Here is a 17,186-nt window from a genome sequence, read left to right on the forward strand (position 1 = left end):
CAAAAGCACAGTGAAATATAATGTGGAAACTTTGATACATATTCATGCTTCTTGTGTCATTTCTTTATTTTATCATTCAGCCTCAATAGGGGCATAGTCAAGACAGGCAGTTTAAAATGACTACTCCTGGCATTTTTAATATCCGTTTTAAAAAAAGCTTCTTTTGACTTCTGTGCCTGCAGGGATTTCTGTCGACCTGGCATTTTCTGATCTACGTTTATTTTCTAGGTCACTAAATTGATTTTTCATCACCTTACAATTCTTTGGCATTCTTTGCTAGCGTTACTTTGTGCTCACTGAACACTACTTCTATATTTTCGTTTTAGCTTGTAGTGTCTTCCAATTTTAAACCACAACCTTAAGACCTGAGCAGTACAGTCTTGTATCCTGGATCATACATAACCTTTTACTAATATTTAATAAGTAATTTCTACATTGCTTGAAATGTCATGCCCATCCCTTCAAATGGCATAAAGCTGACAATGGGCAGATCCAGATCCTTGCTATCTGGCAACACAGACAGGCAGACATGGAAGGCTGAAAAGAACCTTAGTGTCTGAGCTTAATTTTGATTGACAAAATGTTACTCTGTTTCTCAATAAATCTAGACACAATAAAACTTAGAAACACACATTCCATTTTCTTCATAAACTGAGATTGGCCTAGTTATGTGGTGGGTTGACTGAGGAGAAAAATAGTCTCTCCTGTGATTAGATTTAAATCTTCCCAGGCATCACAGTAGCATTTAGTAAGCTACTGCTTACAGGGACCTGAATGGTAGCCTTGCTCTGCGAGTGATAGAACTTTGAGAATATTTACTTTTAATTAGAACAAGTTGTCCTCCACCAACTATCCCTGGTTTACCTTTCTGCTCTCTTCATAATACTCTTCCCCAACTCTCTCTCTTTTTTCCCAAAATAGTCTTCTAGCTGAATCTTGCTCTCAATTCTCTCCACTATCTGCTTTTGCTCACACTACTCCTCTTGGCTTGGAACTCCCTCTCTTCTTCAATCCAACAGACCACAGCTCTCTCCACATTCAAAGCCACCCTAAAATCCACCACCTCCAACAAGCCTTCTGCAGTTAATTCCCAGAACACAGTGCCTGTCCCCACTGAGTCTCATTTTCAGTATCTTTGTAATATATTTTGATTCAACTGTACATTCAGTTGTTTAGTTCAACAAGTCTAGTTGTTAATATGTTTACCGCTGTCTTCCCCATTAGAGTTTAAGCTCCATGTGGGCAGGGAATATGTATGTCATTTCTTTACTTTGTACTTCTCACAGGCCTAGTATACTGCAGTGCACTCAGAAGTTGTTCAATAAACATTACTGGTCCTAAACTGTTGCTCCTCCTCAATTTTTTATGGTATTTTTAAGCACTTATTATGTGCTAGGCACTGTACTAAGTTCTGGGGTAGCTCCCAGCTAATCAGGTAGGACACAGTCCATGTCCCACGTGGGGTTCACAGTTTTAATCTCCATTTAACAGATGAAGTTAATGAGACATAGAAAAATTAAGTGATGTGCCCAAGGTCATGCAGCAGAGAAGTGGCAAAGCTCAATTAGAACCCAGATCCTCTGTCTCCCAAGCCTGTGCTCTATCCACTAGACCAAACTGTCTGAAAAATTCCTTTTCCAATACATGCAGCACATTGAGCACTGAAAACTACTCAAAAAGTAAATATGCTCTTTGCGAACTGTATGTTAAAAAATCTCCCTGTATTCTCTGTACCTGGAGACCTTACTTAGTACATGAGCCCTTTACCTTCTGCTGTTCGACCATGTGCACCTTATGCCCCTACTTCACATTAGGTACATCCTTAATGGGGAGTTCTTTCCTTCTTTGCATTAGATTATTCTAGACAAAGGGAGAAAACAGTGACTCTGAGTTCCAATTGGGACAGAGACTGTGTCTAACCTGCTAATTCTTTCATTTGCTCCAGCACTTAGTTCAGTTCCTGACACAGAGTAAGCTCTTAAATACCAATCAATCAATCTTATTTATTGAGCACTTACTGTATGCAGAGCACTGACTAAGCACTTGAGAGAGTACAGTGTAACAGAGTTGGTAGAAATGTTCCCTGCCCACAACTATCTTACAGTCTAGCGGGAAGACAGACGTTAATATAAATAAATTGTGGATATGTACATAAGTCCTTGTGGGGCTAACGGGGAGGTGAATAGTGGGTGCAAGTCCAAGTGCAAGAGTGACACTGAAGGAAGTAGGAGAAGAGGAAATGAGGGTACAGTTGGGGAAGCCCTGTTGGAGATGTGCTTTTAATAAGGTTTTGAAGGTGGGGAGAGTGATAGTCTGGCAGATATGAAAAGAGAGAGCATTACAGGCAAAAGGCAGGTTGTGAGCGAGAGGTCGGTAGCAGGATAGATGAGATACAGATCTAGTGAGTAGGTTGGCAATGGAGAAACAAAGTGTTTGGTCTGGGCTGTAGTAGGATGTGATGAGATAGTCCACGTATACCCACTGTAACTTGAACCGTATACCCACTGTAACTTGAACCGTTTTCGAGATTGGCCTCCAAGCCCTTGAAAGAGGGAGTCACCAATGTGCCCCATGTCATCTTCATTAAGATAAGGTGGACTGGGGAGAGACAAAAGGCCTTAGGCATATCACTGTTTACTAACAGACCCAAATTAAGATACCAGTGATTGTGGGACAGAGAAAATCTAGGAAACCTTTCAAATTAAAGTGTGTCTTCTCCTCTTTTCCCAAGTGTACATGTTTCCTACCTGTGTGAGCAAATCACCCTCTATGACACTTCCAAGGCTATTTTGTTCTGAAGCAGTGGCCATGTCCATGAAGGACAGGAGAAGTTGGAGGAGATATCATCCTTGTTATTAAAGCTCCATCAAGACAACTCTAAGCTTTTCAAGTGCTTAATATGTGGACTAAACATGAACTAAATCTTCCCCAGTTGCAATTTAAGTTAATTTTTCCTTGTTCTCATTTCAGTGCCTTTGCCAACTCTAGTTTTACTTAGGAGTTTATACCTTGATGTGCAAGAGAAGTGGGAAGATTAGGCTGGCAAATTTGTGACCAGTTGGGGGTTCAGGTTTGCCAGCTTCTGTCACAGTAGCATTTAGAATGACCAGCTGCTCATGGTTAATTTACCTCATCCCAGTGAGCACTTTGTTCGCAGTGAGGAGTTGATTTGCTTAGCCTTACTGTAAGAACGTCTTATATCAATATATGACATTGTACACTTTTCAAATTTAAACATAAACATCAGGCTATACAGTGAACCATCTATCCATTTTCTGGAGCACACACAAAAAACCCCCAAGTAAACTAATTTTTCTAGTTTGCCTTTTAGCAAATTCCTTTATATGGCTGTAAATGAAAGATGTTATTCTATGTTCAGTTCATTTCAATTGAGGGTTGTTCATTATCACTTTACTTAATTGTTGCTAGTGGTTTTTATTTTTCCAAGTTTCTCTGAACTTTGAACTCAACATATCGCTAGTAGTTTGTGATAAAGTAATCTCAGCCCTTATCTGAGAGGAGATTCCATTCAGCTTTCAGTTGTTTTTCAAATTTCTACATCATTTAATTTGAATAACTCCATTAGGAATAATAATTCCCTACTGAGCACATCAAATTCACTTTGACAAATGCCTTAATACCGTGAGAAATGTTTCCTTAAAGGTGCATCAAGAAGTTTTTCTTTGGTAGTGAACATGAATATATATTCAACTCAACTGTATATATTTTCGTTATCCTATTTATTTTGTTAATGAATTGTACATCGCCTTCATTCTATTTAGTTGCTATTGTTTTTGCGAGATGTTCTTCCCCTTGACTCTATTTATTGCCATTGTTCTTGTCTGTCCGTCTTCCCCGATTAGACTGTAAGCCCGTCAAACGGCAGGGACTGTCTCTATCTGTTGCCGACTTGTTCATCCCAAGCGCTTAGTACAGTGCTCTGCACATAGTAAGCGCTCAATAAATACTATTGAATGAATGAATATGGGAAGCAGCATGAAGTAGCCCTAGGACTATTCATAGTAGAGGAAATACAGAAATATCCACAAAGATAAGCATAAACGTAACTGTAAATTACTTTATATTTTTAGCACAACTATTTTAGAGCAACTCATCAGTTTGACTTGATGTTGCAAAGTGATGAAGAAAAGAAAAAATGGATTTGAAGATGTAACCTTCCTAGTGGGTGGTGTTAGTTCACACACTTTCATTGAACAGCAGAGACTGAGTTATATCCCACTGGGCTTCTTGGCTTTCCAGTGGGGTAAAAAATGCATTGTGGAAAGAGAGATAAGGCATGAGAAACATCTGGAACTTCAAAAGGAAAGAACTGTTGGGTACCAGAGCATGTTGAAAGAATAGGAAGAAGGGTAGCAACTGTAGGGGGTATGTCATTTAATGCTCTTTCTCCTCAAACGTAACAGTGGAACAGTGTATTACAGGGTTACATGATGCATTGGAATGTTCAGTTAATCAGGCAATCTAATTGACTGAACATCTGCAGCTGCTTTATCATTACTCTCAAATGGGTATTACAGCTCTGTCTGCCAGTGCAGTTTAAGTGTCTCTTAGCCTTTCCTGCATAAACTCACTTTGAGTTTTACATTTCTTCTCTTTTTAATTGCATTTGGCCAAAACCTGACTTCAGTTGATCTGCTTTAAACATCAGATACAATAAATATTTCTTCTCATTACACTATTTTGCTGGATATATTGGAAAAAGATTTGTTATCTAGGGTTTAGAGTGTGGAAGCAAAACTTTCCACAAATGACTGAGGTAAAGCCTCTTTACTCTTGTTTAAAAGATTATATCCTTCAATAGTTCAGTGCCAAAGTGTGGTGGTGAACATGCAAGTATTTTGCGTGGGAATTGCTTTTTAATAGGTGTCAAAAATTTTTGATTTTTTTTACCCTTTTATCTGACTTGCCCTTTTGGCTTATCTGAAAATTCTATTGTCTCAAATATGCTTCATATACCACTGACTGAACAATTTTATTAAAATGAATTGTAGTCTGATGGTTTAAGCACAGGATTGGGAGTTGGGAGACCTGAGTTCTAGGCTCAGCTCTCCTACAGGCTTGCTGGATGACCTTGAGCAAGTCACCTGACCTCTCTGTGCCTTAATTTCTCATCTCCTCAGCTAGATTTCTCAACATTTTTTCTAAAAGATGAATGAGAGGTCTTTTTCCATTATTCCTGACTTTGGACTGGAATTGTGATTTCCTTAGGCACTGGCACTGTGACCATGTCTTCACATTTTGACCTATTCTCTGTATTTAACCCTAGGGCTGCAAGATACACATCATTCAAGTGTCATCTCCGCAGGCTTCCCTCCTTGACTGTGATGGAGGTAATAGTCTACACAGGGCCATGCAACTCCCATAGTCAAGAAAAGACTAGGCAATTTTCTTAATAAAGAATAGAAGTCTTTATCTTGGTGATAAACAGTGTATTCCATGATCTCTTCAGCTTTGACATTCCACTAGTTCCTTGTGATATTGGTAGATCTTCACTTTGTTATGATTATGACAAGATATAATTTGTTGATGATAGATTTCTTGCTTTACTGCAACTGTCAAGTACATATTCACCCCCACAAATTTGAGATCATCAAATTATTCCATCCTTTTCCATGAAATCATTTTGAACAGATGGATCTACATATTGTATATTTTTATGGCACCAGTCATTTATTAGTAACCTTGCTTTTATTGTGGATAGGAGTCATAACCAAATTTATGTTTTTCAAAATATCTTTCTTGATTTATCTCGTCAAATCCTGTGACAAAACAACAGCTGCAAATGCCCAATGATGTTTAAAAAAAACCCTTCCAAAAATACATATAGAAATTTTGAATCCTTGTGTCCAAACAAATAAAGGAATTTTCAGATTTTTTGTGAGGGAGAATAAGGCTAATCCAAATACAGTGGGTTACATGACTAGTCATGAATTAGGCTCCAAAATGAATAATTTCATTTCTTTTTTTTTAGCCTGGATTACCTGGCAACTTGCAAGACCCACTCCTTTATTTTGGCAAGGCCAAACCAGAAGAGCATATGGATTTTTAAAAAATTGTGTAATACCACATCCATAAAACATTCATTTAGTATTCAACATATTCCTTCTACTGATTGTTATTAAATAAGGTAGCGAGCGATGGAAATCCATGGAAAGGCAGAGGTATCTAATTCCATGATCCTTTAGTACCAAAGAGTATGTTAATGATTTAACTGGATACACTGACTCTGTAATAAAATCTATCCTGTCATTTACCATCACTTGCACCTTCAGGGTCGCACCTGGAGAGTTTCCAGTACTCTACTAGTCTCGACTACGAGAGGGAGAGTCAAGCTGAGGCCTACCCATTCCATTCCTAGCTTGGGCAGTGGCTGGCGAGTGAAAGGCAATCTGCTACAAATCAAAACTCCCCTGTTCTGAGCAGCATTACAGCCCATCACTTGGAGGACTTGAAAATTTTATATTAAGGACATTTATGGAATTCAGGAAAAAACTTTTTCCAAGTGTTTATTTAATTTAAAGAACACATGACAATGTACTACAATAATCTAATTTTTCTAGCTCTAACATGATTCTCAGTTTGGAATTTATTTTTGTATCAAATATTTCACCTGCATATCTGTTGAATATTTTACTTTCAACGCCTTCTTCAGCCATAAACTGAAGAAGAAAGTGAAAAGCATCATGGCTTAGTGGAGAGAGCACGGGCTTGGGAGTCAGAGGTCATGGGTTCTAATCCTGACTTTGCCACTTGTCAGCTGTATGACCTTGGGCAAGTCACTTAACTTCTCTGTACCTCAGTTACCTCATCTGTAAAATGGGGATGAAGACTGAGAACCCCACGTGGGACAACCTGATTACCTTGTATCTACCCCAGTGCTTAGAACAGTGCTTGGCACATAGTAAGCGCTTAACAAATACCAGCATTATTATTATTCTAAACTGTACTATGCCAATAGGTAATTCTGTACATCAAGACTAGTGATATGAATATCAACATCTATAATTCTAAGAAAAGGAAACTTATTCCTTAATGAGGAATTAGCTAATTGTTGGTTTAGTAAACATGTCCACCATTTAGATTCATCTGAGTGTGCATTTAGAGAACTGTTGCAGTTGAGCTATACTATTAAACCTCTTATCAATGAAAAACAGAAACTTTATTTTGATCTCTCTATTTGAGCTGTTTCTTCTTTAGTTAACTATAGCATATCTAAACATTTCCTCAGTTGATTTGTACCTGTATATATATGTAAAATATATATATAGAGAGAGAGAGGAATCTGTATGTATATGCACATATGTGTATTCTTGCAAATTTGATAGCTTCTTTTTTTATAATCTTCTTCCTTTTATATGTACTGTTCAGTTCCATCAAGATGCTCTATCAACCACAGACATCCCTGCTGGCACATAGGCAAGCTGTATAAGTCACAACAACTGCCACATGTTAAAGCTACTTGTTAATGAGTGATAGTCTACGTGGTTGTGGCACAAAAATCTAATGAGGCCCCAAAGGAACCTGAATGGCCAATTTTTTTCAACACATTCTGGAATAATCAGTATTTATCTTGCATGTTGTTAAGTACCATAAAACCCATTGATTCAAATCACTGGTATCCTTATATTCCAATATTAGTAATTTATGAATGCCTATGAATCTTGTTTTTTCTGTCTTTTTTCAGAAATATTATTTCTGTATGTGGGAGTGTGTTTTTAAAACAGCTTTAGGAAATCCTTATGATGGCCATTTTATCAGTAGATTATAGTATTTTCAATCTCTATTTGAATACCAAATTAGATCGGCACAAAACTCTTGCATTTCGTTTCTATACTTGGCCACTTGCAAGGTGCAGCTAGATACATGACCTGATTTTATTTCTATTAACCTTTAGAATTTACATTGCATAACTTTGCAGGTATGTGTTAAAACTTCTACCTGCAATATCTATGCAGGGAAGCAGCATATTTTAGTGGTAAGAGCATGGGTCTGGGAGTCCGAGGGCCTGAGTTCTAATCCCAGCTCTGCCAATTGTCCGTTCGATGTTATATATATATATATATCACTGCCGACCTTTTATCAACACTATGGCTCTGTCCTGACATGCCCTCCATCTTCCTGTCCGATAGGCCATCACTCTCCCCACCTTCAAAACCTTATTAAAAGCACATCTCCAAAAGGCCTTCCCTAACTAAGCCTTATTTCCTCTTCACCCATTCCCTTCTGCATCATCTTTGCACTTGAATTTGCACTATTTATTCACCCTGCCCTCAGCCCCCACAGTTCTTAGGAACATACTTGTAGTTTCTATTAATGTCTGTTTCCCCCTCTAGACTGTAAACTTGCTGTGGACAGGGACTGTGTATACCAATTCTGTCATATTGCACTCCCCAAGTACTTAGTACTGCGCTCAGCACAAGATTGATTGATTAACTGCACAGAAATATATTTTTTTTTCTTCTGAAGCCCCTTTTAACCTTAATAATAAAATAAATCAGATCCTCCCACTGTCTATTCAATTGGTGACCTAGAATAAATTTGATACTAGATTAGATAAATTGGATACTTTCAAAAACTGCATTAAGCCTTTTAAGCCACCAGTACATTATTTAGTGTTTTAATGCTAAAAATCCTTACCTGGCTTGGCTGTCCCACTGCCTGGTCTCAGGAAATTATGCTGAAACCCCCCAGGCTAGACTCAAGGTGAAATGCCTTTATGTGAATCAATCACTGCTAACATCATTTGTTTATTCATCTGAGGCTTACCTTTTGCAGATTAAAAAAAATAGCATTTTTCTTTGCAATAGAAATACCTTTGCCTCATGAAAACATAGCCAGTACACTCACTGAAGAGGGCTGTTTATAGTTGTAATCAGTTTAGAAATAAAAGAATAATCCCTTGATTGTGTATTCAGTGGACAGAAAAATAGAAAAATAGAATGTTTTCTCTCTACCTGACCCATCCAAGGGTTGCAGAGGTGCTGCAAATAGTTTTGGAGAACTGAAAGCACCGTAATTGGTTTAGCAGTCCTACAGAACAGATGTGTTCCTGCAGTGCTGAAATGTTTTCAACAGAAATGAATGTGTAATTTACCTTAGAAATTTGGGAGGTACTTTGGCAGCATACATATTTTTTGTCTCTTAGAACTGAAAGATGTAGTCTCTCAGATCTAGAGTTATGAAGTAGAGGGGTGTAGAGAAAAGAGTAAACATCTGGGAAAAAGGAGATTTGAGTTCTAGCCCCAGATCTGTCACCAAAGTGCTGTGTGACTTTGTTTAAGTCACCTAAACTCCCTGTGCCTCCATTTCCTCATCTTTAAAATGAGGATAATAATGCCTGACTCTCCTTACTTCACAGGGATAGTGTGAGGGAAAAAAACTAATAATATGAAAGCACTGGAAAAAATTAAAATTGTATGCAAAATCAAGATATAATTATATATATATATATATATACATATATATATATACATACAAAATGTTATATTCATCACCCTCAATAGTATTATTGAGTGCTTACTGTGTGCAGAGTACTGCACAAAATGCTTGGGGAAAGTACAATACAACAGAGTTGGTAGAAATGTTTCCTGTCCACAGCAGGCTCATAGTCTAGAGGGGAAGATAGTAATGTAAATAAATAATTTATAATGAATAATTAGTGGTATGTACATAAGTGTTGTGGGGCTGAGGGTGGGGTGGATATCAAATGCCAAAAATTCACAGATTCAAGTGCCTAGATGATGCAGAAGGGAGAGGGATCCGGGGAAAAGAGGGTTTAACTGGGGAAGGCCTCTTGGAGGTGACTTTAAATATTATATATCTATGCATATGAATATTATATAATATCTGTTCTATGGGTATGTGTTGGTCCTTATTCTGAGCTGATTTTTAAGAGTTCATCATATTTTAGCAGTGTCCCTACCATGGAGGGAAACCATATAATTAAAATTAAGTAATTTTAATATCAATTAAAATAAACAGAAATGCCTGTATATCTGTTTATTGTAGTGGAAAGTTTCAATATAAAACATCAAAATATCAGAAGTTTGACACTTTCAACTGAGAAGTGAAAACTGCTTTTCCTTCAATCAGAAAGTTTGGTTCTTCATTAGTTAGCTTTATGTTGTGAACCATTGTTATAACATAAGGTTAAATTAAGTTCATACCTTAATCCATTGACATGAAAATTCTAATAATGTCTTTCCCCTTCCAATGACATGTTGACCTCCCATGTCAGTTCCTCAATTTATTTTCCACCTTGTGGTTTGTGATCGATATAGAAAATCAGTTCTTGTTCTCTCTAGCTCTCTGAGTTCTGGAGTTCTGATTAATTTAGACTCAATGACTCTACAAATTCTTTCAGTGCAAATTGAAAGTCTAACTTGAACTGGTCAGTCAGATGTGATTAAAAACCAACTGGGAAGAAGTAATGATTTCCTTGGGTATTCTTTAGAAGTCTTTGAATTTCACCTTTCTTGGTGAAGGGATCCTCTAATTAGGGGGTCGTATTTGTGAACCCCAAGTTTCTATGCTCTCTAATTTCATTCTACCTATGTTCAGAATAAATAGAGCACTGGATTTGGCATCACAAAACCAGTATGCCTGTGGTTTCTCTGTGATGTTGGGTAAGTTGTTGTGTCTGAGGGTTTCCTAGCTTCTCAGTTTGGAAAAAGGGTGTTCTATAAAGCTGCACAGTACTTCTCACCCAGGTTTTGAAGTTCAATAGCTAATATCTTTTCTGTTTCTTGAGTTCCTAGTATGATGGTGAACCATGTATTCAAATGAAAATTTGGATACAATAAGAACTTTGAGGTGACTTTCAGATTATAAATTCAACTAACCACCATATTTGGCTGCTTGACCGAGCAGTAACAGTGAAATTTACCTATTCTATCAAATTGCTGAGACTTTCACCTTATCATATTTTTAATCAATCAATAGTACTTACTGAGCATTTACTGTGTGCAGAGCAATAAAAAAGGAACCTCTATATAGGCAAAATATCAGGATGAAATTAAGACTTCATATATACTTCACTGTAACTGTGTGACTTTTAACTAAATAGTTAAGCCCAGAAACATTATTTAGCAATTTATTGGTTCAAAACTGAACTTAGGGATTCACAGACGTTTTATCCCAGAGTAGACAAGGGGTAAAATTTGTGAACCACAGTCACGAAAAATATAGATACAAAATTAGAAATCATTGAGAATTATGATGTAGAAATTGTAGACTTCCAAAACACGGATGATTGCCAGCCTGCATATAAGGAAAGTGTTGTGCTAACTACAAATATTCATAGTTCTAAGAAGTCCCAACCCCAGAAGAGGTAACCTCATGGAAAAAAATAATTTCTAGACAGGAAGTTGTTGTCTGGCAGGTCAGTGATCTGAGTTTAGTCTCTTAATTTGGATGCACCTCTTCTGATTCAATAAGCCAATTCTTTGGTCCCAAGATGAGAATAATACCTTGCAGAGGAAATATAAATAGAATAAAAATACAACAGGTAAATGGGGAATAATGTTTTATGATCAAATTTGGTTAGCATTATTTCAGTGCAACTCCCCATTCATTAAAAGACATCAAAATGTTCGGCTCTGGAAAGATGGAAAAAAAAAGACAGCTAGACTTGGGGGAACATCAGTATTTTAATTTTTTCTTTCACCTTTTTTTTTTCCACAAGGAGGGCAGAGGGATTTTCCATGCCGCTCTCTATGCTGTATTCTGACCATATGTTTTCATTCATTACTTTTTTGTGTTCAATTCTGGCAGAGAAAATATTCAGATATTTAAAGTTGATCATTTTATGACCTTACAAAAAATGGGCCCAGCAGAAAGACATAATAAATGCTGTCAATGATGACAGTGATTAGAATAGAGTTTTAAAATAAACTCAGCATTCTCACTTTCCTTACTTTGTGTTACAACATTATTCAAACTAAAATTAACAGATGTTTTAACCATGAAAATTAGCATTTATATTGTACTTAAAAAAATGTTTTGCAAACAATATAACTAATCTGTAGAAAGCCCCTTGCAAAGTCTTATCCTCTTTTTTACAAATAAAAAGGTTTAGATAGTCTAAGACATTTGTTTAGACCTGGTCATTAGCAGCACCAGCTTTTTATTTGGAAAGCGCTTGTTTGCCTGCATTCACTTCAAGTACCTGTCTAGTTCCCAAATTATCTTTTATCTTGAAGGAAAGAATTCTCTATACAAATAACATTGTTAGGAAACCGTACTTATTAGGTGCTGCAGAACAGTGAACTAAGCTCTTGGGGAAGACACAAAACAATTAAAAGATGCTTGATCCCTGCACTCAAGGAACTTAAGAAGTGAATCCTATAATTTTTAATTGATTTTCATCAAATCTGGAAACATGATGTTGATGATGGGGAAATACAATGATTTCCAATCATTGGTTTTTTTGGAGCTACCAAGAAACCCTAAACCCGAATTTGATTACTGTACATTTTTTTCTTGAAAACTACTGTTTCTACTTATATCCTGAACCTTTATTATTTGATGGAAATTGGGCCAGAAATCTCTTTAAGAAGCCTTTGTTGATTTATAATGAGTTGGGCATTGGGTTTTGTGGATTGGCTTGGCAATCACAGCATAAAACATAAAGGCAAGTAATATGCAGTGTAGGTACTTCAATTATGAAGGTATCTTGGATAGTTAAGGGCTTTTCTAGACAGCTAAAGTGTAGGGTGGGAATTAGTGAATACCCTTAATAGCCAATCCCCAAAATTCCAGCCAAAAAAATCAGTAAACAACAAATAAATAAATATGATTTGACTAGAGAATGCATATGAGCTAGTAAGACATCTAGCAATTTGACACTTTACTTTCACTTCAGCTTCTGAATAAAAATTGAATTGTTCATGTAACCAAGGAAATCATTCCTGACACACAAACCTAACATATCAAGAATGGAACTCTTCATCTTCCCACTCAAACCCTATCCTCCCCCTGTATTTCCCGTCACTGTCCACTATCCTCCTGTCTCACAAGCCGTAACCTTGGCATTATCCTTGATCCATCTCTCTTACAATTCACCTATACAATCTGTCACCAAATCTTGCAAGTTCTACATTCATGGCATCACTAAAATCTGCCCTTTCCTCTCCATCCAAACTGCTACGGAACTTATCTTATCCTGCCTTGACTACTGCATCAGCCCCTTTACTGACCTCCTTGTCTCATGTCTCTCCCCACTCCATCCTTACTTCACTCAGTGTGGCTTAAGTGGAAAGAGCATGGGCTTGGGAGTCAGAGGACTTAATACAGTGCTCCACACAAAGTAAGTGCTCAGTAAATGATTGATTGATTGTCACCAAGCTTGAGAGAGTAAAAAGTCCTAGAGGTTAGTATTAAATATTCTCTGGATTCGCATCAGTGAGAGTACCTTAGTCATCCTCATTTTTGCTGTGTGCCATTTACCGTGGTCCGAGGGCAAACATACCAGAAAAGCAGTCAACCTTTTTACTGATTTAGTACAACATTAAAGAAAAAAGTAAGCTTGAAGAAAATTGAGGATAGGAACCATTCTGCATGTGAAACCCTTCCTCCAGCCAAATATTTATATAAGCAACATATAGCTTAATGGGGGGGGGGGGGAAATCACTGAATTCTGCTACCTAGGCAGCAAACTCTCTGACAGTGACTAAACTGACAACAAAGTAGAAGGTTGAATCAGTAGGCTGCATGTCCTTTGGGAGGTTAACAGAAAGAGTCAACAACAACAGCCTGTCTTCCACATTAAACTTTAAGTTCCTGAAAGCTGCACAGTTGCCCAATAAGGTGTTCAGCATACAAGAGGAAATCAATAAATGCTGTTGATAGTATTGTTGATAATGATTATGATGAATTGAACTCCTATTAGGGGCCGTGTGTTGAAGTTGGGAAAGTACAACATGAAGAAGATACATATTCCCTGCCCACAAGAGGTTTACCTGCCAACAAAGGAGCTTACACACAAGTAATAATAATGATAATTGTGGTATCTGTTAAGCACTTACTATGTGACAGGCACCGTATTAAGCGCTGGGGTGAACACAAGCTAATCAGGTTGGACACAGTCCTTTGTCCCACGGGGGCGCTCACAGTCTCAATACCCATTTTACAGATGAGGTAACTGAGGCACAAAGAAGTTAAGAGACTTGCCCAAGGTCACAAAGCAGACAAGTGGTGGAGCTGGGATTAGGATCCATAACCTTCTGACTCCCAGGGCCGTGCTCTATCCACTATGCCATGCTGCTGCATATATCCATACATCAATGATTGATCAATGGTATTGATTAAGTGCTAATTCTGGGCAGAGCACTGTACTAACCATTCCCTCCTCCCCTTTCTCTTGCAATTTATTAAAGAGCACTCCAGGTGACTGTAAAGTTAATGCAATTTCTAAGGGTGCCTAACTTCCTGTCTGAGAATCATTTATGCACTGGCAAAATTCGTTTTGTGCTGTTTGTTTGAAGAGATTTGATTTTTGAATAATGATGTTGACAATTACATAATCATTGAGAGCATGAAGATCGTGAAATATTTCATTGTAAACTATACACCTAAGTTAATTTGCTACAATTCTCGACGTTTAATTTTCCAAGCTGTGTTCACATAAACCTTGTTTTTATTTCATGTGAAGATCAGTTTGGGGACTGAATGATAGTATGATTCATAAACAGTCCAGTCAACATCTTTAATAAAAACATGTTAAATGGTGCCACAGGTCCTATCTTTAATTTTCTTTAGGACGAGGAAGATTCCATTGTTTATTGGTCCATCTGTAAAGGTAAAGCACAATATCAAAATCACCTATGGAAAGGAGAGTTGAATGAGGATTCATATCAGGAAATTAGCTGTGAATGTTGAGGGAGGGGCCAAATTCTATTGCTGTTTTTCTGACAGGTGCAGAAATTCATAGTGTATTTCATTGTCTATCCTCTGACCTGCAATAAATTCATGTTTTCCAAATCAGTAAGGAATGATATCCCCTCTCAAGGTCACACCTTCCCCTCTCAGGGTCACACCTAGAGAGTTTCCACTACTCTACCAGTCTCGACTTACAGGAGGGAGGGTCAAGCAGAGGCATATCCATTCCATACCTAGCTTGGGCAGTGGCTAGTGAGTGGAAATCAAAACTCACTTGTGCTGGGCAGCAGCGGCATGGGAGAGAGTCGAGGGCAGGGACTTGAGTTTACTGTGAGGAAGGAGGCAGTGGTATTTGTTTAAGCGCTTAGTATGTGACACATACTGTTCTAAGCACTGGGGTAGATACAAGGTAATCAGGTTATCCCACGTAAGGCACGGTCCGCATCCCCATTTTACAGATGAGGGAACTGAGATACAGAGAAACCAGTTCTGTATTTTACCAAGAAAACTCAATGGATACGCTACCAGAATGATAGCAGATGGTGGTGGGGCATTCTGGGAGAGATGTGTCCATGGTGTCACTATGGGTCGGAGGTGACTCGACAGCATAAGAGAAGACAAGGAATGAGAATCATGTAATTGTTTGTCCCCAAGATGGCTCAGGCTACACAGGAGATGAGAAAGAAATATGCCTTTTCTGCTGAGAGGGTTGCCAAGAAAAAACAAATGTGTGCTGTTGTGGATAAAGCCAAAATGAGTACTTTGAACTCTTCCCTTTCTCTTCTCACTGGTGGAAAACATCTGAGTCAGCAGGGCATTGAAATCTACAAGAGTGCAATATGCCAGTTCAGAATCCTTGAACAAATTCTTCTCCTACTGGCTGACCAGAACCAAGTTGGCAGGTAGAATGTGAATAGCACAGTGTGTCTGTGCATCTTTGGTACTTGTGCCCATCCCCCAACCTAAACAGAGCTGGGATAGGATGTTGAATTTCTGTTCTAAACACGTTTGACAGTGTTCCTTTAATCTTGGAGTAAAAATTCTGAAATAAATAGGTGAAAGCAGCTGTAGATCATGTTCATGTAGTGCAGGGTATCTTAAAGATATGTCACCGCTCTGTGTATATGTACAGATTAAAGATAAATTTGTAGTATGCTTATAATGCAAGGGAGTCATTGTTGCCCAGGCTGCAGCCCTTTGTTTTAGAATTTTAGAATTTATTGTAGGTTAGGAAAGTAGTTTATTTCTCTGTCATAGAATTGGAGGATTCTGTTTGTAGACCTGAGGGTGGATAAGAAGAACATACAGGCTGGCCCTAGGGATTTGGGGGGAGAGTTTCTTCCAAAGCCCAAGCCATCTACTCCATTAGATTGTAAGCTCCTGGTAGGCAGGGTTCATGTGTCCAATGCTTAGTACAGTGCTCTGCACACAGGTGGGTGCTTAATAAATACTATTAATTGATCGATTGATGGATGCCTTTTAGACTGTGAGCCCATTGTTTTAGACTGTGAGCCTGTTGTTGGGCAGGGATTGTTTCTATCTGTTGCCGAATTGTACATTCCAAGCTCTTAGTACAGTGCTCTGCATACAGTAAGTGCTCAATAAATACGATTGATTGAATGAATGAATGAATGCATGCATGCCTGTTCCATGGGAAGACAGCTGCTCTCGGTGGGGTTTTCTATTCCCTCCGTCAGCGGCATGGTTCCAAGATGGGCGTGGGCACCTAGAACACGAGATATATAACTTTCCATTTTACATAGGAAAGGTGACTGAAAAATCCTTTACTAGGTTCAAGTAGTAAGCAGAATCAAAATTTAACAAACTTACATTAGAAGAAAGGTTGCATCAGTATTAGGTCAAAGGAGCATAAAATAAAACTTGAGATCGTCCCCATCACCTATATATTTCCCTGAGTCAGTATCTTCATTTTTAAAGGTTTTCAGAGGTTACTTGACTTATCTGTGCACTCATCTGGACCTCCCTGCCATGTGCTTGATTCTCAGCATGTCTCTTTCTCAGCTTCTCTGATGTAGGCATCACCACCTTGTCATGCTTGGCAAAGACCAGGAACACCCTGACCTTCTTAATCAATTGATTACTGGTATTTATTGAACACTTAACAATGTGCAGAGCACTGAAATAAGCACGTAGGAGAGGACAAGCTAATAAAATTGGCAGACACAATCCCTGCTTTCAAGAAACAGTGGGGAAGACAGGAAATAAAATAAATTACAGATTGGGTAAAAAGCCAACCTGGTACCTTTGGCAAACAGGAGAAAACCGCA

The 17,186-nt window shown here is 38.0% G+C and overlaps 1 protein-coding gene and 1 non-coding gene across 2 annotated transcripts in view; both read left to right on the plus strand.

Moving 5' to 3' along the window:
- The window catches only part of LOC100073526 (contactin-3), a 278,783-nt gene that overhangs the window by 22,354 nt on the left and 239,243 nt on the right, over window positions 1-17,186 (plus strand). The gene's annotated exons all lie outside the window — the stretch shown is intronic.
- Window positions 6,285-6,421, plus strand: LOC114807265. The gene has a single exon (XR_003755316.1). It is a non-coding gene; the product is annotated as a small nucleolar RNA SNORA7 (small nucleolar RNA).

The sequence above is a fragment of the Ornithorhynchus anatinus genome, chromosome X1, assembly GCF_004115215.2.
Source record: "Ornithorhynchus anatinus isolate Pmale09 chromosome X1, mOrnAna1.pri.v4, whole genome shotgun sequence".
Lineage (NCBI taxonomy): Eukaryota > Metazoa > Chordata > Mammalia > Monotremata > Ornithorhynchidae > Ornithorhynchus > Ornithorhynchus anatinus.